Source organism: Oreochromis niloticus, linkage group LG11 (genome assembly GCF_001858045.2).
Source record: "Oreochromis niloticus isolate F11D_XX linkage group LG11, O_niloticus_UMD_NMBU, whole genome shotgun sequence".
NCBI classification, from domain to species: domain Eukaryota; kingdom Metazoa; phylum Chordata; class Actinopteri; order Cichliformes; family Cichlidae; genus Oreochromis; species Oreochromis niloticus.
In genome coordinates, this window is record NC_031976.2 from 25198893 (window position 1) to 25223450 (window position 24558).

General features: G+C 42.6%; 1 protein-coding gene across 4 annotated transcripts in view; it reads left to right on the forward strand.

Moving 5' to 3' along the window:
• erfl1 (Ets2 repressor factor like 1) overlaps window positions 1–24558 on the forward strand; it is an 83424-nt gene that overhangs the window by 49588 nt on the left and 9278 nt on the right. For all 4 annotated transcript variants that reach the window (XM_025911124.1, XM_005463947.4, XM_025911125.1 and 1 more), the window contains one exon: window positions 1318–1473. The gene's annotated coding sequence lies outside the window, so the exon portion shown is untranslated. The remainder of the gene's footprint in view (window positions 1–1317; window positions 1474–24558) is intronic.

Sequence of the window (24558 nt, forward strand, 5' to 3'; positions counted from 1 at the left end):
TGTTGTTGTTGTTGTTGTTGTTATTATTATTACTATTACATCGAACGAATAACATACATTGCCTAAATGCCTAAAACTTCAAATTTTACTTTCCGATTATGTTACTTCGTTGTTAGGACAATTGTTTATTAATTTAATTTGCTCGGATTCGTAATTTAATTTTTCTTTTATGTCTACAGAAAAAATATATACATTTACTCTTGTTCTTTTTTCTGCAATTCATTTGTATTTTACCTGCCGTCACTTCTAAAAGGTAAATATAAATGTCGTTTCTTCCTTTTATGTCCGTGTTTTTATTCGTTTCTCGCTTTGTTATTATTATATTTTATTATTATGACGTTAGTTTTTTTTTAAAGCCGTCTGAGCTCTTTAACGTCAGTGACATCAAATCAAACTTACTTTTTCAGGCTTATGATCATAATTATTTGATAAGGAATTTGGATATTGGATGCGCCCTCGCTTCCTCATTTTTTCCTTTGTTTTTCGCCTTTTTCCTTTCCTCGTTTGTGAAATAGACTATTGACTTCATTTTATTCATCAAGACAATCCACCTATGGGGTCTCGCACCTTTCCTCATCTCCATCTCATTCGGAGGAGAAACTTCTGACAGGTGCGAGAAGCGGGTTTGATTTTTAAAAAATGCTCTCATCCTTAATGTGTTGTCATCTGGAAAGCAATTTCGTATGATCAAAGTGCGGCTAGTTAGTGCGGTCAATATTCTTTCCAGCAAGCTTCTCATATATCGATAACAAGACAGCAAAGCCTCTCGCCGAACTGCATTCAGGTCCTGTATCCGTTCTATGTGCCGATAATCCCGGGTACATCCTGTGCGTAAGATGCGTTATAGCCTCACATACATTTCAGGAAGCTTCAATATAAATATAGGAAAAATTATACCTCATTTATAAGGATTTTATAGGAATACAGCAGATAGAAAAGCTCGAGCAAATGCTGTCTAGTGCGATAAGGTCATCCACAAATGAGTGGCAAATACGCACGAAGTCATTATGTGAGTATTATAAGCTCATACTAGCTCTTCCTCTCTCTTGCTGTCACAGTTACTGTATGACAGTAAGGAGTAAATAAGGTGATTGATCTGTGGTCTATGAAGCAGCAGTGGTCCTGCGGGAAAACATCAGAACACAAGCCAAAGGATCGACTCCAGTCAGCTGGTCCAAAGCGCCACCTCCCCTGTTTCCTCTTACTTCATTTATTTTTATTAATTATTTGAATTGAGGGCAACCCCGCGTGCATACTTGTCCTTTTAACGGAGAATCTTCCATTCGCACTAATATATATATTTATTTATTTTTTCAGTGACGCCTTCGTGCGACAGCGACACTTTCCTCCTTGTTTCCTCCTTTCCGGTCGGATCAAGCGAAGCGGTGAAGAAACTTCCAGTCCAGTCCGTGAGACCGTGATCGGGCTTCGGCCTCAGGTGCATCTCTGAGGCGGAGCGACGCGGAGGTCCAGGTGGGTGAATTCAGTTCCCCCCCTTTTTTTTGTTTGTTTCTTTTTTATCTGTGTGCCTTTAATGTCTTTTTCTTCCTTTGCTTCTCTTCTGCGGTTGCATTTTCTAATTACAGTCGAACATTTTTCTATAATAAATTAAAAAATTTTAAAATATTTTTAAGGTAATCTGAGGTCACTTAAGTCAAGATGCTTTCCAGTGGGTGGGGTCATTTGTTGCTGATTTTAAAACAAGAAAACAGAACTGTAGTTTACAGAGTCCATGTAGAGATGTAACGTTAAACCAATGTAACCATTAAAAGTGGTAATTTAAACTTTATAAGACAGATTTATGCACTGTATGAAATCTTTCAGATTCGCCTATTTCTTAAAGATTCACAGAATAACAACTTCTGAAAATTATGAAAGGAAAAATATTTTTTTAATGTGTGGAAATACTTTTCAATATTTCAAGATGGTCTTCTTTTGGTATTCTAATAAACACTGCAATTAAAAAAAAAAATCCAAAAACCTCTTTTTGGATTTTGAAAATGTGTCAGTGACAAAGTGGCACAGAACTATCTACAAATAATCAAAGGTGTCCAGTCCACTATCCAGTAACCCTTGGCCATGTGCAAGATTGCTCTCCATCAAGGTAATGAATGCTTCCTTCGGTTCTTCTGCACCCGTCTAAATTTTCCCGTTTGATCTTACACTCCTATAATTTGTGTTTCAGTATTTATGATTCAATATTCATTAGTGTCTGCTGGAAGACAAAATTCTACCTGTTACTCTCGTAGCCTTATAGGGCACCTGAAGGACTTCTCCATATCTTTTCCATCATCTGCAAACAATCCTTCTTTCTCCGCCCCCCCAACCCCCTCACGTGGCCCCCATACCCCTGTCGTCTTTCCCTGCCACACCTGGTAACTACAAACTTGTACACAATAATAACAGCCAGATGTATCCATCTATCTCTCTATCTAGCCTGTCGGCAGTTAGTGGAGTGGCTGAGAGACTTGCAGGCGTGAAAGGTCAGTTAATCAATGGCGCACAATTTGACAAATCCCAGTGACTCTTATCATCCTCACGGGTGTTTAGGGCCGAAAGGAGGACCACCGAGATAAATGCTTAATCCTGAGTGCTCAGTGAAAGAGAGAGAGCGAGAAAGAGAAAGGACAAGGACGGGAGCACTGTGAAGCAGATGGGCATGCAGAGAGGTTGAACGCCAGGGTTGGTGGTGGAGGGCAGTGGGCTTTGGAAGAGTTGACAAGTAGAGACAGAAATGGAAGAAAGAAAGAGATGTGGAAGTGACTCAGTGCAACAACTGAGGTGAACAAATGTGCCTGCGTTTGGAAATGACAGATTATACTTTTGTCTGTCGCAATCAAAGGACATGGGCGACTTTGTGGCTCTCAGATCACAGAACATTGCCTCAGGCTGGACAGGCCGTGCACATGCCTTCTGGGCTGACAAAGAAATCCTGGTTCACTCTCGGTTATGGCTCTGCTTCTGTGTGTAAAGTTGAGAAAAACCTGAGGAAAACAAAGGTGTATGAGTGGTTGAATTCTCCTGTGGCATGTTAGCCCGCCTGCAGCAGTGTGCAACCAAGAGGAAAATGAGCTTTTGTCCACAAGGCTGGCCTCTTTTTTCCTTCAGTTTTTTTTTAAACTGCAGGGGTTTTGGAAGAGGGAACAATTTCTCTGCCCTTATACCCTTAACAAACATCACCTCAGTAGGACATGTCGTCACTTGTTTTTATACTGAACTGCTAGGACCTTGTTATTTCCTGTTTTTATATTGGCATACATCGCATTTAGTTAAAGAATCCAAATAGCATTACTGTCACCAAAAGTGATGGCTTGAATCTGAGTATATGAATGTAATATCCTTGCCGTGTGTGTTTTATCTTTTTTTCACATGGGTGCAAGAGAACTGGAGCTCCTTGAGCAATCACACAGACAGACCCTCATGTCCTTTATCTCCATCTCAATACAAGTTCAATGTAATTCAATTGAGATTAGTTGAACTGGCATGACAGCAGATCCGTAGTATTGCCAAAGCACTTAGGAGGCAATGACAGGACCACATCGACGTGGACTTACACATACACAACGCTGCACGACTGGCCAACCTTGTAGTGAGACTAAGACACACACACGCACACACAAAGTATAGGATCGAGAGAGAGAGAGAGTGACAGTCGAGTCAAAGAGGTTTTGGCAAATCTCAGGATGATGAAGTTAAAGGCTGATAGAAACTTGTCGAAAGAATGCGAAAAGAAGAAGAGAGGAATGATAAAGGGACCCGGATGACGAGTAGAGCTGATGTATGACAGAGTTCGTCCAAAAAAGATGAAAGAATGATCGACTCTCCGGGAGCACGATGGAGAGAGAAGAAGAAGGAAGGACAGGGAAAGGGGAAGAGGAGGAGGTGACAAAGTGAAAGAGGTGAGCGATGCTGGGGAGAGCGAGAGAAGAGACAGAGCGAGTGAGGAGAAAGCGCTGAAGGCGAAAAAAGGAGAGGACAAGAGATAAAGAGAGCAAAGGGGGGGAGGGCAAGAGAGGATAAAATGTATAAGAGTGATGTACGAGAAGAGGGGAGAGGAAGAGATTTACTAGAAGAGAGATTAAGTCAAGTTGTCCCCGGTCAGTCATTAATCCGATTTAAGAGCAATTAAGGTGAGACTGATTCCTTCCTAGAGAGAAAGAAATAGATGGAGAGGGTGAAGAGAAGGGGGAAGAAAAGAGGAGACAGGGAGGGAGACAAGGAAAGAGTGATTGAAAGAGAAAAGTGGGAAAATAAAACAGGTGTCTAAACTCTGGATGTCGGTTAGTGGACAAATTACAAGCAATGTACTGAAAAACTAACAGGAACCCTGGCAGAATACTCTAATCTGTTTATTTGACTGTGATGTAAAATTGGACAAATCTAAAACTTGCTAAAGGTCACAGGTTAGGGAGCGAGGTGAAGTAAATTTTTCAAAAGGCACTCCAGAAGTTTGGTCGTGGCTTTTCGTGTAGTCTCCAATCGTTGACTAACACACATTCCCTTTTGATCAAACCATGGATTTTCCGTGACATTGGGATCATAGAAGGGTACCTCCACACTCTGTTAACAGAAACTAACATCTAAAGTCTGCGTGTTATGGCTCAGTTATCTGTGAGATTTGTTTTGTGAGAGTGGACAGGAGATGTGAAGTTGAATTTCAGGTGAAAGTGCAGCGGCTGCTTCCCTCCAGTCAACATTAGACAGCGAAGGGCAAAGAGGAGAAAGAGACAGTGTTAGAGAGAAGGAGAGTGAAAGACAAAGTGGATGACTCTCCTCTGAATGAAAATGAAAAGCACGGGAGCAATGAAGAGTTTCCCTCCTCCTCCTCTTCCTCTTCCTCCTACTGCAACAAACCCCTCCAATCCCCGCTCGGTGTGCTCTGTTGTTCCAGATGTGTATCAGGGGTCTCGGGGTCAGCAGAGGGGTCCCTCCACTTGCTGTAGCGTTTCTATGTCTATTGGGAGATGGTGGTCCTGATAGCTTGGCCGTCTGACACGTACACAACAGTACATAAATCAAAGGCGCACATACACACCCTCACTCCATTTATCTCCCACTCAAGCAGTGCGGTGATAGCAGCCAACTCTGCATAGAGTCAGACAGAGGGAGAGGTTGTGGTCTGTCTTGTTAAGTGGGAAAGTAATAGGTAGCTGTAAAAGGTTTACTTCTGTTGCTGCCATCTCCATTGTTCAGGCTTTTCCAGTGTTTGTGCCTCTTTTGTTTGATGTGCTTGAATAGTATATAGCACACTCAACTACGTACATAATTGCTGTTCCACATAACTGCAGGACAACAGCATGTTATTATGAAGTCTTTTAAGGCAAAGAATGTAGCAAATTGAAAGCTGAGGTCATAGATTTTGTTTGTAACATTTTAGGTATCTGAATGGAAATGGTTTTACATGATTTCATTGACTTACATCAATCACAAATGCACATGTTTTTCAAAAGAACTCGGCCATTACTGGGAAAATGCACTTATACACATCTCTTTATTTCATTTTCTGTTTTATCCTGGCTTTTCTCCTATTAAGATTCTCTCTATTTTTCTGTGGCACATCTATTGCAGTTTCTGTGTACCAATCTGTGGACCATCGCAAGTCACAGATTGAGAGGCCATTTGGCTGCTGTTGACAGGAGGGAGCAGCTATTGACAGGGCCCTGCCGGGGAGGCGTGTCTCAGGCCCCACGTCCAAAGCGTTTGTGGCATTTAATACACTGTAGCAGTGGTCCTCACAGCCCTCACCCTGCATGCTACTGCCATAGGGATCAATATGCACTGGGTTAGAGAGAAATGGACCATCTGATGCACACTCAGAGAGGGGGATGAAGGAAAAAAGAGTGTAAGAGATGGAATCAGCGGGGAGGGGTGGGGTAGCGAGGGATTTAAGGGAAAAAGAGAGGCAAAAGACTTGAAAAGGGGGAAATGGTGAGACCTAAAAGTGAAGAAAAGAAGAGAGGAAATGATTAGAGGCATGGTTTAAAAGACATGGAGGCAGAGTGTTGCCCAGCACAGAGATAGATAGCAAGGGAGAGAAAGTGGTCAGTGGTTGAAAGAGACATTCAGCTGGGAGAGAAAACAGATTGGAGGGAACGGGGATAGACACTGAAAAAGAGGAAGGCTCTAGACACCAGGGAGGATACACACAGGAAAGGAAAAAAGACATAAGGGAAGAGACGAGTGGGAGATAGGAAGGGAGAGGGGGAGTAGAAGGAAGAAAGGAGAGGGAGAAAAACAGAGGTGGTGGGGGGGGTGCTGGGAAGGATGAGGAGGAAAGGAGGGGAGTGGGGGGGGGCTAAAATTTCCATCAGGTTTTCAATTGGGGCGGATCAATAGTGTATTAGAGCTCACCTTGACCCCATCCCTCCCCCCTCTCCCTGGCCCAGCACACAGGCCAAGCTACTCTCCCTCACAGCAGGGGACAGAGAGGGGGAGAGATTGCATTACGGCCCCCCTTTCTTGGACCAAAGTGGCAGAAAATGGCACAATAAAAGCAAGAGCGGACAGAAAGAAAGAGGAAAACTAAGTCGCGGCAGGTAGAAACAGAGAAAGTGGGAGACGAGGAGTAAGAGACCACGGAATGAGCTGGAGGAGAACCCAGCAGGTGCTGCCGTGCCTGTTTGGATGGAGCTTTCTAGGAGAGGAAACTTGTTGGGCAGGGTGGTGTGTGCATGACTTGTGTGCATTTGTATCACTATAACACTCAAAAGGACAGATTGGAACTGAAATGTGTGATCCACATAAAACACGAGCATGTTTTTTGAACATGTATAGAATTTGGTTAAATAACTGTGCTAAGTGTTGACGCAGTCACAGGGCTGCAGAACCTTGAAAGACAGAGAGTTTTGTGTATCACTGTAAAATAATGCACTCATATGGACTCGAACAAGTCCATGCATTAGTATTTTTATTTTATTAATATGCCGCTAGTTTAAAAATTGTAATATTCTGTATAGAATACCTTACATATATAACTATTCTTATATTTATCAGATAACTGCTTATTAACAGCTGGTTTACCTTTGATCATAATGCCGGGTTTGGTGAAATCTGAGTTGGAGAAACATAGCAGTGAGCTTGAATGGGTAAGAGTGGTTTAAAGCTCCCACAAGGAACTTGGCTGTTGATTCTCAGTGGATTTGGTCCTCCAAACTAATTAGATTTTGCGTTAATATAACAAAAACATATATATATTTAGATACATTTGTGAATTAAATTATACACTCCAAATACAAAGCCTACCAATGCTTTTAAGGTGTGGTGTACAAATCGGTGATCTGCTGCACGGTTACACACAAATGCTCAGATAAATAAGCTGGCTGATGTGCATGAGACTGGTAGGACACCCTCCATCACTGGAGGACAGTGGGACTTGAAGCTGTTGCAGAAGGACAGAGGCAGGGGCCAGAGTGAGGGCGATGATGGGGGGAGAGGTTGAATAAAAAAATTGATCTGGGAATTTAGCATTTAGACACAGTTTGCAAAGTGATATAGAGGGGAGGCAGAGGAGCAGAGGGGACGGTGCGGGGGAGGACACTTAACTTTACAATAGGTCAGCTCTGCTGCTAACTCTCTTACTAACTGGAATCTTGACATCCTCCCTCATATGCCGCTCTGTGCATATTCCCCAGAAAATAAACACAAAATGCAATTCCGAGATTCTTTCAATGATCCATCTTGAGCGTGTGATTTAGCTGTTTAGACAGGAGCTTGTTTGTAAAAGCGCAGACCTACTAGCAGCACCATCCTCATCTCTTCTCCACATTTCCTAATGCTGTTCCTATTGTCACCCATCCACACTCCAGTGCACATACACACGCCAAGACGCCCGGCAAAACAACACACAAATGCACACGCGCACCCTGTGTCAGACGTGCGCACACACAGTAACACACAAACTCGGTCCCACTCACTGAGGGGGAGAAAAGGAAAGAAAAAAGGAGAGAAAAAAGAAATCGATCGCCGGGGATAGCGGTGCGCGTCGGAGGATCGTATCTTGTCAAAATAATATATTACCCTCATCCCCGCCTGATCGATGCGGTGGATTAGGGACGGAGGGCTCCCTCTCTCCCCTCCTCTCTCTCCCTCTCTTCCTCCTCGGTGCTTGGTGCAGTTTAATATTTACCTCCGTGAAAGAACGGCCGCGACGGCTCTCAGCCCTAATTGATTCCGACACATGGGGCTCTGTGCTCAGGCTGCGGATGAGAGAGGGAGGGCCGGCTGGAATGCAGAGGTAGAGAGGCGAAAGAAAGAAAAAGAAAAGAGGAGGGAGAGAAGGAGAAGGAACCTCAGGACAGCAGCATAAAAAAACAAAATAGCTGGAATATGTGAAAAGGAAGGCTAGGAAAAGAAAAAAAATTCCATAAGGAAGAAGAAAGAAGCTGTGGGAAAAAATGGAAAACTGAAAAGGCTGAGATAAAGTATGGAGTTTGAAGAATTGGATGGATAAAGTTTAGGGTGGTGGAAGAGAGACGGATGAACTTAAAACCTTGGAGGAAAACCTGGGAGGTCAGAGGAAATACAGTTGGAAAGGTATAAGATGGAGACAGCTGAGCCAGAGGGTAGAGAGGAATGGCGATGTATGTGGCACAAATAGAGGAGAGAGGGATGAATGGAACGGATAGCAGATAGGAAATGAATCAGGAAGAATGAGGGAAACGGGGAGAGTAGGTGGAAATGGGACAGCACGCGAAAGTGGCTTCAGGAGAGCAGGAAGAGAAACGGGAGGGATGAGGGCAGAGGAGAGCAAATGAGAGGGGATTAAGAGAGCGACAGGAAGATGGATAGAAATGGAGGAGTGAAACATGACGGGTGGAATGTAGAGCACCAATAAAAAGGCAAGAACGGGGAGCAAAGAAATAGGGGGATGATGGAAAAAAGAGCCCGGCGCAGAGGTGACAGAATGATATCAGGTGGGATAGACAGAAAACAGGAGTGATAGCGGAGCGAGAGGCGGGAGGGTAGAGAGGGACCATATTTTCCGCTGAAGGAACTGGCCTGTCATGCTGTTCCGCCAGCGCAGAGCGGCTCTATAAAATACAGGGAGCAGGCGGGTCGTGTCGGGTGACTTATGTGTATATCTAGGCTTTGTCAATATTTCTTTCTGTCTTCCTTCCTCTGTGCTCCCCCTATTGCTCCCTCACTTTCTTTTTCCAATTGTGCTTCCACTGTCTCCCCATTTCTTACTACGAGTGTGTGTTCGTCCCAGTTAAGTGCTCACTCCATCTCCAGCATTGTTTGTCCGCCTTCCTGTTCTCTCTGGGAAGTGAGAGCATATACAAGAGGTATAAGCCGTAGAAATCACCTGCACCTTTTGAGCTTGCAGCCAAACATGACTGTGGTGCAACAACTTGAGGACTTGCCGGGGTTTTATTCTTCAGTCATTGTCCATTATGAGGCGATAGAGGCAGGATGATGAGGCTTGCGGTTAAATTTACATCAACAGAGCACCAACACAAATGCTCTCATTGGGGTTCATATCTTAAAGTCTATCTCCAGATTAACAACATAGAGACAGACACGGCTGGTTCCCACTCTCAAACCTACTTTACCTGTTAAGACGGCTTCTCTTCTGCATAAGTGCAGGGATAAAGGAATGCATCGGGTTGTGTACATCTTTCTGTAAATCCACTTTTCTAGTTTGTGTTTCTCCCAGTACAGAAGCACCGGGTGGTAGGTTGATTTATTCATGTGATCCCACGTTGGGTTACACCTCCTCTTCCTCATTTGGCATGGTTTAGTATCCTGCACACAGGCCTGTGGAGACCTGGATCCATGGGGGGGCCAGGCATCCTGCAGATACACTACCCCAGTGCACAACTAGTGGACACTCACAAATTACCCTGCTCTACATTTCATGTATATTTATTATGAAAATACATTAAAACTTCTCTGAAATGTTTCTGTCTCGCCACATAAGTGAGATTTCTACAATGTTGCCCTCATTTTTGACTTTACCAAAGTCCTGGTCGGAGTTGGCGATTAGAAAAACATTCGAGTCTATTTCTACCTACCTGGTGTCGCCACAGAAAAAGTGAGGAGGGGGGAGGGAACACAGAGGACACAGAAGTTGAAATGGAATGAAACAGAACTTATTTATTTTTTAAAAATAAGCCCCAAATTTCCAATCTATCCCCATGACTTCCTCTGCCTCGGTGCTATGGTTTCTTTTTCCTTCCCCTCTCTCTCTCTCTCTCTCTCTTACTCTCTTTCTCTCTCTCTCTGTCGCTGTGTCTGTTCTTTATTTACACCTCTCTCCTGCTCTCTGCAGTGGCTCAGGGAGCGGTAACAGAAGTGTCACTTGTCATTATTGGTCTAATTCAGTAATCCGTCATCGTGCACTCACTGTATGCAGTGCATTATACGCCAGCACAGCAGGTGTACTACGCACCGAGGTGGAGATTCGATTTGACACGCACACACAGGCGAGAGAGCCAATGGGGGCTGGAGCAGACGGGCACCAAATGTGTGTGTGTGTGCGTACATTTTGTTTTCTGTGTGTCAGAGAAAGTGGAAGAGGAACAGATAGAAAGATGGAGAAATTGAATTTTTGTGTGCATGTCTGTGGATATATTGTAGTTTCAATAGAAATGCAGCGGTCTAAGACGTCTCTGTAGTGGGACGAGACATCAGCGGCGGGACAGAGACGGCAGAACGAGTCAGAGCAGAGACTGTGAGCGGTAGCACATGTGGGAACAGATGCGAAAGAAGATATTTGCAGTAAAGAAAAGTGAACACAATCCAACAATATATTATTACAGCGTGCTTTCCATTCATTTACAATCTGCAATCATCAAATCAAAGTTTACGTCTTCATCTGAGGGCTGAATATGTTTTATAACCCAGCCTGGAAGCAAAGCTATAACACAATCTACTGTTCAGAACACTGCTATGGTATTGAGTTTCCATGATTCTGCTGTTCAACACATTTACTTAGCTATAAAAGTTTTGCTTTATCCTTATAGCATTTTATAAAGCGATTCATTAGAACGTAATATATTTATTTCATAAGCGAATATGATGACTGACCGGCCAAGAAAGTCAGTTCAGTCTGATTTATAAATTAGTTGTTGGACTTTTAAGTTGGTCAAACTTATAGTTTATTATGGTTTTCCCCATTGAACTGCTTGGCTATTTAAACCACTTTTATGCCAGTTTTTCTCCAGTATTTTCAGTTAGCTGCTACACTACGCAAATAGGACCACATGGCTAAACCTACCAGTGGGGAAAGAAAAAAAATAGGCACAAGCTTAAGTGGTCAGCGTCTTGGACTCTGACCCACCTGGACTCTCTAGATTTTATTATTAGAGTATATGGACTTATTGTTATTGTACAAAAACATAATGTGTTGTGCTTTTCACCCACCTCATCCTGCTATAGTGGAAAAAAATCCATAAAGCGATATGATTGCTAAGTCTTCCAGATCTCTGTTCAGCTTGCAGCATTGCTAACTTCTGCACTGCAGTGTGAAATTATGGATCCCCCTGGGATTATGCTTAGAAGCACCTAGATAGCCCTCCAAACCCAAAGTTTGTTTGATATAACGGTCAAGTCTAGATTCAAGTTAGACATGGTGAGGTGAATCCTGCTGCAGTCAGGGTTGTGGTCTGTAAGACTGATCCATTATCCATGAAGTCAAGCACCGATTTTATCTGCTTTAGTCTCGCCCATGTTTATGTTTGTTTTTATTGGCGCGTCAAAACTGGCCAGTACGCATCACAGATGACTAATCAATCAGTCAATAAATCAATAATCAATATTGGTACAGATTTTTTTTTAAATTTAACCCATCAGTGCTTTATCAGTTTAAATGATTTTAAATGTAGTTTAACATTTTTAGTGCCGCTTTCCTCAGCTTACACGTAGATATCATTCTAAATGCAAGAATGTCAGTCGGTTTATCAACTTGACTTATGCTTGGTATTGGTAGCTGTTATTCAAGTTCACTTTTATTCATTTATTTTTTAGTTTGTTGATTCTGCATATAGTATATACAGCTGGATGCTTTCATATCAAGAAAACAAAAACAAAGGCAAAGTCCTATAAAAACAAAGGAAAGTGTAAGTACCATCTCTGAAAACCCTTTCACTTCATGGATGATATGTAAACATGATATGAATTAATCTTAAAACAGGAGGAGGTAGAAGCTTAACACTGCACACAAAAATGTGCATTCAGTCCAAACTTGGCACACTTCTAAGTCAAAGCTATCCACAACTTGGTGCTCCGTTGGGTCCAATTGAAAGAAAGGCAAAGCCAAGCTTTGTATGCAGCGTTGACAGTCCCACCTCCCTTGGGGTTGGAGATGGTGCCCCCTACATTCTGGGTACTAGAGTTTTATTCTATGTGAACAAGTGTAAGGGTGATAGGGTTTAAGGTTTGTGATGGTGGAGCTTCCCCTCTTCTCTTTATCAATGGCAATTTGTATGTGAGCGCACACCTCTGGAGTCCCAGCGGACACAGTGGATTTCATCAAGTTCTTAACCCCACAAGGCTACAAATCCGGTTACCACTGTAAGTGTTTTAAACTGTTTAAACTATCACAGCACTCCATGCTGAGTCCCAGCCCGTGTGCAAGTCACGCCCAGATCACACCGAACCATATGAGTGTAACTGCATTTACTCTACTTTTTTCTCTTATTTTATTTTTGCTTCATATAACACCTGCCATTTCCACCAGCACATCAAACCCCGGCTGTAAGCTGACTCCGAGGGGATTCACTTCTATTGTTTTGTGAAACCTTTTTACAGCTGCTTTTATTGATTCATTTTTATCATTCCTTTTTTCATTAAGAACAAATGGAAGACATTTTTTATGTGATTTGACTACACCCCAAATTTCTGCTGCTGATTTTACTGTAAGATGTATGATTGTGGGATCCTCTCAGTGATACTGATGATGCAGCGAAGGGCAAAGCACTTTATACATTGAATATTAATAGCCATGGTTGCTAATTTTTAATTGTAAGATTTTTCTAATTACTTCTCATTAGTGTAATTTGCATAACTCTAAATATATGGTGAGCTATGACGAGCCCAGTTCACAATCAACAGTTCAACCAATGAAACAATGAAAAAACATCACATTATGTCTTTATTTGCCACTTCTTAGAAATTATTTTGTCATTGGTCATCAGTAAAATTTGAGACATGTGATTGAGCTAAATCACCGATCCTCTTTTACATCAGGAGCAAACCAAAACACTTTTCCAAACAGACATCGACTGCACAATTTAAAGCTGTCACTGCATCTGATTGTTTACTAATCGCTAATTTATCCTTTGAGAAAGTATTCAGTTCGAGAAAGTGAGGTGAGAAATTACAATTGAACTAAGAGAGAAAAAAAGAGATTTTTATGTTAATGATGTTAGACTTTTACTTTTTTCTCCAGAGGCCCCCCTCACCCACCCAAAAAACAAGAGTAAAGCCTTTCAGTCACATATAGCCAGAGAATAAGAGACAGGTTAATCCTTTAATGTGGTATAAACTGCAACTGGTAGCTTCTGATTGTTGTTGGTTTATAAAATATATCTCTTAAATTTAAATTACCAAAAAAAAAAACTTTTACTGTACAATATTATCAGGTTACCATCAACTGGAAACAAAACATGCTTAAAAGTTGAAAGAATGAAATGACAAAAGCTCCTTTTTGGGATTTCACAGAGCAGACAAAAAATGTTAAGTCAAAAAATGTAACATCTTAATTTTATAATGAACCAGTTATTATGGCTTAAAGGCTACATAGAAAGGTCATTAATATCTGAAGGATTTGCTTATTTGCTTATATCTCCAATGGATCATTTAGCCTATTGACAAAGAGCCCTTTGATTTTATCTATTGCCTGCCTGATGGTGATCATCGACTGGGGAGTTATTTTGTATTAAATAATCAAAGGTGATCAATACCGCTCAATAACTGTCTTCCTCCTCCTTCTTATCAGCGCCACAATGTCTCCATGTTGAAAGACCCATAGGCGCACACTGCTGAAATTCAATTTTAATAGTCGGAACAGTCGGAATATATATACATATATATATATAATCTGTTGATCCTCTGGCGATTACAGTTTTACAGTTACTTTGTCTTTGTTTAGGGGCTGAATTGCACAATAGCATCCACCAAATGATGGCCAGCACACAATGAGCTACTTCTCCTCCTCTGCATCAGTTGATCAAAACCGCCCGGAGTTATGCAGTTAATGGCATCATTATTGTAAAAGAGAGAGAGAAAAAAGGAGATAGGAGAGAGAGAGAAAAGGGGTGGGAAGAACAAAGTTGGAAAAGGAGAAGGAGGAGGAGGGAAGGAAGGAAAGTGTTTGAATTATTATCCTGTATATGCTCGAGTGGACACGAGACAGAGAGCAGGGGGCGATTTGGCGAGTTGTTGAAGAAAAGATGAGAGGTGAGGCCTACGGTGGGGAGGAGAGAGCAGGAGGGAGGGAGAGCCGGTGATGAATGGAAGGAGAACAGGGATGAGAGACGGAGCAGCATGAAAGAGTATATACGGTGCGCGGTCCCGCTCCGAGGATGATGAAACGTTAATTAAAGTAAACGAGCTACCTGAGCTCCCCGGCTAACCCCCTGTCACACTCTGTCAGGAGACAGAAAGAGGGAGGTGGGGGGCAAGGGGGGAAAGAGGGGGGGCGGTGGAAATTTGACTGGAGAGGAGAGAAGTTGGATAATCCAGCTGTGGCTTTAGTTCAAGGTTGATTGCTGTCACAGTTTCGGGCACAGATATCATGCATGTGCACACCAGCGAATATTAATAAATATGATTTCAAGTTGACCATTTAATCATTTAAGTTATTTTTTCTGCATTATTATTAAATTATTTCCCATTAATTCCTCGCAGGCTCCATCCAAGATTTCGTGTGAGACCCGCCGAGCTCTCCGCAATGACATCTCGCATGCGGGAACAGAACATTTTGAATGAATCAATCAGCCGTGCGAATGTGCCTGAAATGTTCCTGCGTGGATCAGTAATTACAAACTAATTTTTGGCCAAAAGTGGGCCCTAATTTCCAAAAGAAACCCCCACCCATCCTCTTCCCCCTCGTATATGTTTCAGCCTGTGCTCCTCTGTGTATATAATCCTTATTTCCCGTTCAATCCACGCAAGGTTTCATCCGCCAAGATCACCTTTGTTTCTTTTTAATGCTCATATTCATTCAATTAATCTGGGCTCTAATTCGTTTATATATTTATTTACTCGGTCTCGCCATCACTCTCTTCTTTTTTTCATCTCTCTCCAACGATTATCCTGGCGTCTAATTAGAAATCGATGCCGCTTGGCCGCCGGGTATTTGCAATGTGTTTGTGGACGTTGAGAACAATTCCCCGGACAGAAAAGACTGAGAGAAGAAAGAGAGAGGAAGAGGAAACGCTACACTACACTGCACTGCACTATATGCACACACACACGCGTGCGCGCAGATTCTGACAACCGACTTAACTGCTTGCAGCTATTCTTCTTTCTAAAAAAGCAGTAGGCTAAGTTTAAAAAAAAAAGAAAAGAAAGAATGCAAGGAAAGGAAAAAATGAAAAGAAAATGATTTTTTTAACGACTGACGCGGGGGATTTGTGCAGAATTGTTGAGGACTGTTTCCCCGTCTTTTAGGAAAACAAACAAACCTCGAAGTGGAAAAGCACTTTAAATGTGATGGCCTGCATCTAACCCTAGCCAAAAGTCGAAGGAGCCAATTCATCACAAGGTTATAACACTCCAGTGCGCCTCTATTGCAATGGTATTCTTATTTTAGTATTGGGATTCTATTTTTGAGGGTTTCGGGCCTGCGTATGTCATTAACGCATTAGTCCGAAATGCAAACTTCAATGAAAAAAAGTGTAAGAGCCTCTATGTGCGTTTAATAGCAGCCAAACTTTGTTGAAATTAGCCTTCGGTAATTGAGCAATCGTTCATTTGCCTTTCTCCCTTTAAGGCGAATATTTCGGGCTGTTGGAAACTCAAAGTCTAAATTACTTCAAACTTAGAGTGGACTCTGGCACCCGTTCTCTTTTCCCTGTTTTGTGCCATAACCGGTGTCTTCTCTGATGCTCATTCCGAGCCGGCGTCGCCTCCTCTCTGTCGCGTCCCGCGGAGAGGAGTCGGTATGGAGGCGACGGGTTAGCGCCATTACCGGGGCCAATCGAACCAAACCGGATTAGCAGCTGCCAGATGAAGAACGAAATCGTTCCAACCAAGTGAAAAAAAAGAAAAAAAATGTAGGGAACCAGAGCCTCGCACTTTTATTAGTTCAGCTTTACACCACAGTGTGTTTACCATCTGTGCGCAACCTTTTATTGGCTCTCCCCATAATCTGTTTTTCAGACGCCGTTTCTCTCTGTTTTCTGTGTTCATCATCCCAAACGAGATGCATCACTTTCTCTCCCCCTTTCCCTCCCTTTCCCTGTGTGTGTGTGTGTTTCTCCAATAACTCCGTGGGTTCACCAGTCAGGAAGTGTCATATCGGGAAATGCAGTGTTGGAGTGTCACCCCCCTCTGCATGATAAGGAAAACTGAATAACTTGCTTCTTCTCCTTGTTGCTTCACATTTCATCAACCCCTGTGATGCTTTACTTGTGCCAAAACCATCAGTCTGGGCTCCCTGGTGTCTGTGTGTGTGTGTGTTGTGGTTCCACATGTGTGCGTGTGTATGCATGTGAGTGTGTGTGTGTGTCTTTGTTGCTCTGTGCAGTAAGCCATATTTGAGGCTTCATCCTTGCATTTTCTGTCAGTCTATCTTTCCATCTTGCACGCTCATTAAACGTCCCTCCCTCACACAGACAGATACACACACACACACCATCTCTCTCTCGCACACACACACACACACACACACACACACACACACACACACTCCCTCTCTCACTCTCTCTCTGAGTCTCTCCCTCTCCTTCTTCTTCCTCCGCGCCTCACGCTCCCCTTGCCCGTGGCTATATGATCGTGAAAAATGTGTTTACAAAACTCGCTCTCTTGCAGATCAAACCGTACGGACGAATCAAAGACTTTGGAGAGAGAGGCAGAAAAGAAGCGAGGGAAGATAGAGAAAGAGAGATAGAAGGGGTATGAGCAGAGGGTGTGTAGAGGCCTTATAATTTTAAAATTCTCTATGTGTTATTCTCTCTCTCTCCCTCTCTTTTTTTCCTCCTCATGTGGTTGTGTGTGCGTCTGCATCTCCTTTGGTAATACAATATCTTTAAGGCCCCCAAAACAACTATCTGTGTCTCACAGTTAAACATGAGATAATGCAATATTGATGTCTCCTTGTCTTTGCTATAACGCAATACTGGACCCATTCAGGCTGGACACGCTAACATAGGCCGATAGTGCCCTTGCACTTAAAAGAATTACTCTGCTCCTGTAATAAATTTTAGAGGGATGCTACACAAATATGAAGTCCCACAAGGAATATAGAAGCCTGTGAGAGCATAGAAGTAAAAAAAAAAAAACACTCCCAAAGAAGCATCAGGTCACCTTTCATATTATGTATTCAGTACAAGGCACACAGTAATACTGGGCTGTATTAGCTTTCAGTTGGTTCTTTGTGCATTTGGGTTTCAAAGGAGTGATTTGAGACATGTTTACTGGTCCAAGTTTTGAGCGACTTTGTATTAGCTGAGGCCTCTGTAAGTCCTCAGAGTTATGAAGGCTACTTGCGCTTCATTTTGTGCATCACTTGTTCACGTAATTAAAATTTCAGACTTTTTAGTTCATTAACAAACAAGGACATTATTCTGAAGTCCAACGCTGGGTGCCTGTCACTGCTGTCTTAGTAAAAGTTATTGAACTGTTTAAAGACCAGGGACACTAAGATTTTATTAAGCAGCCGAACCAAATACAACCAAAACTGGGTTATTTTAGAATCCCTAAAAGCACAAAATCTCACATTGTGTTGTACATTTAAAAAATGACATCAAGTGCAATAAAATGTGTGAGAACCTTTTTAAAACTTATGGTTTATACTCTTGTGGTTGGGAAATAGCTTTCTCAAGCGCCCATATGATACATTACTCCTATGACAAGACTTCTTTTTTTTATCATAATGTCAAATTGCCTGATGAGGGTGCAAAGGCAGGAAGGGTGTGAGGAGTTATTTTTAAATAGAAATATCAGAATTGCTGCTTTTAATGTTTATGACAGGTTTGATAATTATGAGAAGAGAGCGTCTAAAATCCACAGAGAAGGACAGGAAGAAGACACAAAAAGATGAAGGAAGGGGAGGAAAGGGATTGTGAGGGGATGAGGGTGAATGTGGTGAAGGAGGAGAGGAGAGGGGAATGAGGGGGTGGGGTGGTGGGGTGGGGCAGACAGACAGGCAGGGGGAGCGATTATAGCAGGGTTTATGTATGAGCTATTGATTGAGTCGGTGGTGACTTCTTGAGTGGTTAATTCGGGAAGTGAGAGCGATAGAGAGAGTAACTCACTGACCAGAGAGGGGAGGGAGAGTGAATGGGGGGATAAAGAGAGAGATAGAGTAGGAGAGCGTGATGAGGAGGAGGAGAGATACAGAGGAAGAAAAAAGTGGACTTCCCCAAGTTAAAAGTGTGGAACATAAGATTCTATTTGGCAAGGAATTAATTTGTGGTTCATGATTACTAACAGGGGCAATTTAGGAAAGAATGAAGCAGGGTTGTTTTGTTTTTTTGTCTTTTGACCCTTTTCAAAACTGCTGAACTTTTCTCATTGACACAAACACTTGGATATAAAGTTTAGCCAATATTTAAAGGATTTCTATTACAGAAAAAAAGTGTTAAGATTTGTTTATGATGTGGATTATGCATATATGCTCATTCTGTTTGACACAAAAAAGAAACTAAAAGGGAAAATCAATGAAATCCACATTTACCTGTGTAGGGTTTTAGAGAGGGCACGGTACCTCGGAGCAGGAAGGGTTCAACTCCAGTCTGAGGCTTTTTGTGTGATGTTTGCATGTTCTCCCCATGAATGTGTGGGTTCTCTCCAAGTACTCTGACTTCCTCCAAAAGTCCAACGACATACACTGGTTCAGGTGAACTTCTGATTCCAAAGGGGCCGTAGGTGTGAATGTGAGCATGAATGGTTGTCTTTCTCTATGTGTTTACCCTGCAACCCATCCCGGGTGTTCCTTGTCTCTTGCCCTATGAAAGCTGGGATGGGCTCCAGCCCCCTTTCAGCAACCCTGAATTAGATAAGGGGAAGGAGATGGATGGCTGGATGGATTTTAGAGTAACATATAACCAGGCTTTGAGCTGGGGTCTCTACCTCAAATCTAAATTCTCAATAATATAGGTTCACAAGCAGTTATCACTAATTCAGAGGGGAAGTGTCATTAAGCATGAAGGTGATTAAACACCATTATGAGCTGCTAAAGGGTCTCTATGACTCCAAACACACAGAAAACAGTGCAGTCACATTCAAACACTGTGTAAGTTATAATGATCACACAGCTTCTGATCTGCCTTAGTATTGCTTCAGTCCCAACACGGTTTTCTTTGGGAAATTAACTGAAGATCTGAGCAACCTGCGTTCATGTCCTGAACATACTCAACTCAATTAAAGGCTTCCGCTCTCCATCACACGTAAACACTGAGCGAGATCAGACAGCGTATTTTCTTCTCTGGACTTAAGCCTATAGGACAGTCGTGCGATCGCTGGAAACCACAGAAGGATCTGTTGGTCTCACTGCATCACCTTGTCTGAGGGAAAAATAGTCAAGAGCAACAACTCTGAGTGGGAAACGCGGTGTGTGCGTTTGGTGGACGTGTTTGTAGTGTAGTGAGCGTGAAGGTTCTCTGTAATAGCCTATAGACAGATTGGTTATTATTCCAAATGTGTCCGGTGCATATTCGCCCGCAGTTTGATTTGCAATGCATCTCTCAGTTTGTTCGCTGGTAGGATATCCTGGATAGGATATCAAATTCCTAAAAGCTGCGCGCGCGAGTGACGCTACGTGGGTTTTGCGTGCATCGGTGTGTGTGTGCGTGCGTGCGCGCGCATGTGTGTGTGAAGGTCAGCTCGCCGGCGCAGTTTCTTTTCCTATTTCTCTTCCCTCTCGCGCAGGTTTTGATCTCTCAGCCGCGAGATCAAAGGCGCTCTCTGGCTATTAGTCAGCGCGAGCCATTGATCCCTCATCGATCCACGCGAGACACAGCCGCCCCGTGAACACCGCGCGAGGCTCCCAAAAGCTCCTCCCGCGCGTCAGGAGAGAGAGGGAGAGAGAAAGCAGAGGAGGGAGATGGAGCGGTGTCTGTGTGTGTGCGCGCGCGAGCGTGCGCGCGTGTGTATTTTTCTACTGGCGCGGGCAGAGCCAAACTCGAGCTTTTTCTTTGCCGCGGGACATGAAACAATGAGGCTCGAGCCGGTTTTAATAAAGCGCGCTTTCCCTCCTTTCAACTCTGGCGCGAGGCGGACGAGCCGGCAGCGGAGAGCGATCGATAATTAATGACGATGAATAATTTAACCCTATCGATTGATACTTTTTTCTTCATCCTTTTTCCCCTTCTTTTCCTTATTTTCTTAAGGCCAGCGTTCTATATCATACTAATGCCGTTTTCACGCGCTCAACATCCTCATCTCCACTCACCTCTTCTTAAACTTGTTGGAGTTCTCCACCGATCGTGAAAGTCTGGAGAGAAAAAAAATCAGGTTTCCTTATTTATCAAAGTACCCTATTTATGACCCGAGCTGGAGTCTAAACTTCTCTCCGTGAATTGAGCTGGCCTTTTCTTCTTACTCTTCTTTTTAAAACCGCAAGGTGTTGTGTTTGTCATTAAAGCCAAATATGCACATCATACTCCATTACAATTAGCCCAAGAAACGAGCCATGATATTCTTTTAACCTTTTAACATATTCTTTCTGCCAACACTTCATTTATTATAGTCAATCCCTCTCACACACTCCTGGTGTTACTCCGTGACTTAAAGTAGTGATATAATGTAGTAAAATCTCCAAAGCTCAACTCATGAAAGAACACACGAAGCTCTTACTCATTTTAAAGCACTCATATTTTCAGCAGGGGTATCTGTGCTCAGCATTGACTTTAAGCTATGTATTCATAGATTTAGGAACTTGATGCAAATTCTAAACCCAGCCTTATTCCTTAAGCCGTGAACCAAACAGTTCAGTGTGAAATTATGTTTCTTAAGTTTTCAGATATGGACTTTAATATTTCTCTGCCCTATTATTCCCTGCCTCTGTTGTCACATCTTGTACCGCTGCTCTACTGTATCTTTCAAAGTACATTTCACTGGATGATATTCTGGCCAGGCAGTCCTGTCAGATGATAGCCTGTCTCAGTGTGAAGGACTCAGTATTAGCTTTGCCCCTGCAGTGTGGAGTAATGGGTGCTCTGTGGGAGAACAACTAGATTCAGCCAGTACTCCTGTAACGATATGTCTTGGTTAAATACACTGATGCTGCTGCACCGCTGCCTGCTCCTATTATAGTGACTGCACTGATTTCTCACTCTTTCACATTGTAGTGTGATGGGTGTGTAAGGTACAAAGGAGGGATTGTGGGGAAATCTAGCGGCTATAAGTTGCAACATGATCAGTATTGCTGTGATTATCTGCGCAGTTTCAGTGATTAAAATGTAATCTTTTTCATTTTTTTAATGGATTTTCACGGATTCAAAGCTTAAATGGTAAAAGTGAAAACCTTTATGTACAACATTAAATGCAGAACAAAAAAATAAATATCAATAATTTAAAAAAAACAACAACCAGTGACTGTTTTAATATTTCATGATTAATCCAGTGTATTATCGAGTGTGTAATATCCTGCGAACAGGTCAAATTGTCTGAAAAACAAAGTACAGAGACCAAATCTTTAACTTGTGAAGTTCTGAGAGACTTCGGGATGCTAAAGTTGACTCTGTTTTAGTTATGTAAAGGGGAAGTTAATTTTGTTGATGGCAAGCTTTCAGTCGTTGTTTGTCTTAGTTTGAAAAAGCACGTGGAACTTTTTGTTTGTCATATACTCAACCCAAAGAGGACCTTTTTTAGTTGGATGCTCAAACAAGATGTAGATGAGATGCATATTTGGGCTTCAAAACAAAATTTGTAGCTTGATATTTTGAGATGTAACTAAATATTATTTTTAAAAATCATATAAAGAATATTTTTGGTAATTAAGATGGAACTTAAGCTGAATAAGAAGATTTATAGGCCAGTGTGTGGATAGAATTTAATTCTGTGTTGACTTTTCTCTTCAACATTTGGATAGACAGGTTCTTTTCCCTCTTCCTGACCAGCCCCCTTTCCTCCTCTCCTCCTCCTCCTTCTTCTCTCTTCTGTCTCTCTCCTCATTTCTCCTCTCTCCTTCTTTCCATCTCCTCTAACAAACCCATAGCAGAGTCCCTCTGTTCTTCCACCCTGAGGCTGACCAGTGTGTCAGAGCTAACCAGGGAGAGGAACAGAGAGAGAAAGACAGAGATAGCAGGAGAGAGGCAAGCAGAGTGAAAGGAAGAGAGAGAGAGAGTTTTCAGTCAGGCCTTTTTCAGGGGCAACCAAAAAAAGGAAGATGAGACAGATGTACAGAGTCCTTTTCATCTAGTGGAAAAAGAAAGCGGGAGAGGCCAGACTCTTCATGCCTCTCACATTTTTCTATCTTTTTATATCGTGACCCATCACTCTTTCCTTCTTTAGACAGCACTGGAGACATAATGTTGCCTGAATGTCAGGCTGCCCTCCTTCCTCGCTCTATCCCAGTCACTCTGCAGAATTTCAAAACGTAGTTTGTACTACAGTATATCCCTCACACTGTTTCCTTTTCACTCCCGTCAGTGGCCTACTAACCTTGGCATAACAAGTATGCCAGTTCTGCCTTTACTTTAGCAACATTGTTACAGAGTTGGTGTTTGGGAGATAAATGCAAAAGTTACAATTACAAATCTGTGACCTTTGTGGCGAGACTGACCTCTTAAAAACTCAGTGGGACTGGTCCAATCCTGACTCTTGGATATGCTTTTGCAGTCCTTTTCTTACTCTTAGTCCCCACTTGGGCAAGATGGTCGAGAGGTCACAGGAAGTTCATCAGTTGATAAAATACAAGTTTAAGTTTACTGCTGAAAGAAGGATGGTTCACGTACAAGTCTACCTGAACATGATGCAAACATACCAATTTGGTCATTGCAACACTGTAGTGATTTTCATCTTTCTTTTTTGATTGATTGATTGATTGATCATACTTTATTCATCCTGAGGGAATGAATAAAAGAACCATTGTAAATGACTGTCCCTCGTCAGACAATGGTTGGAAATAATTGCTCTGGTTGATGTAGGAGTTTGTCTTTAGAAGACCCATCTGCTTGTTCATTAATTTATTGTCCTTTTTTTCCACAGCAGTTTTTCCAAAGATCAAAACAGAGCTGGCATGACATGACTGAAGGGTTATTTATAGGAAGCAAGTGAACTTTACTTGCATTGTGTGAAATTCAAGAAGAAGAGAAATAAACTGAGTGAAAAATGCATTTTATCTCCTTTCCAATAATTTGCTGCTCATCGCATGATTTAGTTTAAGTAGTAAATCTGCAGTGAGCAGTATAACGGTATAGTACCCTGCACTGTGGGTTTGCTAGCAGACAGCTTAATTTCTTATACTGTATGAATTTTGAGGATGTTGCACTGTGCATAAATTTCACTCTCTAATGCTTTGAAAATGGCTAAAAGTAAGTACAGAGAGCAAATGCGGAGGGATTTCTGAGGTTTACGTGTTGAGCAGCGATAACAGCCGAAACCTTTAACCTTCAGCCTTGACCCAGGAAGTTTGCGTATCCCTGCAATGTTGTTGTGTCCTAAAGTCACAAAAAACAGAGTGCAGTGTGAAGATGTGACTGTGTGAAGTAACTTAGTGAATCTATTGAGTGTGCTTACTATTGTCACCGGTAGCCGTGTGATCCATCATCCACGCTGGGTTTCACAGGTGACCTTTTGTGGGAGAGGGGTCCTTTGTTTGGACTCTTGTGTTTCTCTGTCCAAATAAAACAGTGTTTTTTTTGTCTGCCCACATCTCTCTATCAGTAAACCAGAATCTTTACTAAACAAAGTGCATTCTCTTTTTCAGCTCGGTGAGATCTGTGTTAGTGTGCCGATATTGATTCAGTCAATATCTATGGGCTCCATGTCTTACTTTGTGTGCTGCGTCTTACAGTGTGTGTGCGACGGCTACCTGAATGCCTGCTTATTTGTGCCATATCTGCTTGAGACTGTGTTTACTGTGCATGCACAATCCCTTACAATCTGTGAGTGTCTGTATCTGACAGTCTGTGCATGCATGTGTGTGTTCGAGTGTGTGTGTATGAGGAACAGTATTCCCTGGGCTGCTAGTTATAATGTTTCTGGGGGTGATGGGGGGAACTTGAAAGCCCTCTGCTGCCCAAATCAAAACTAACAAGGAAATGATGGGGGCTCCTTTATCTCCTCTCTGGCCTGGGGGGGCCGAGGGGGGGGGGGGGGGGGGGGGGGCGAGAACGGGAGACTGGGCAGGGAGGGAAAGAAGAGGAGGTGGGAGGGAGGGAGAGAGAGAGAAAGAGAGAAAGTGAGGGGAGGAGGAGGAGGAGGAGGGGGGTAGCCTGGCTTCCT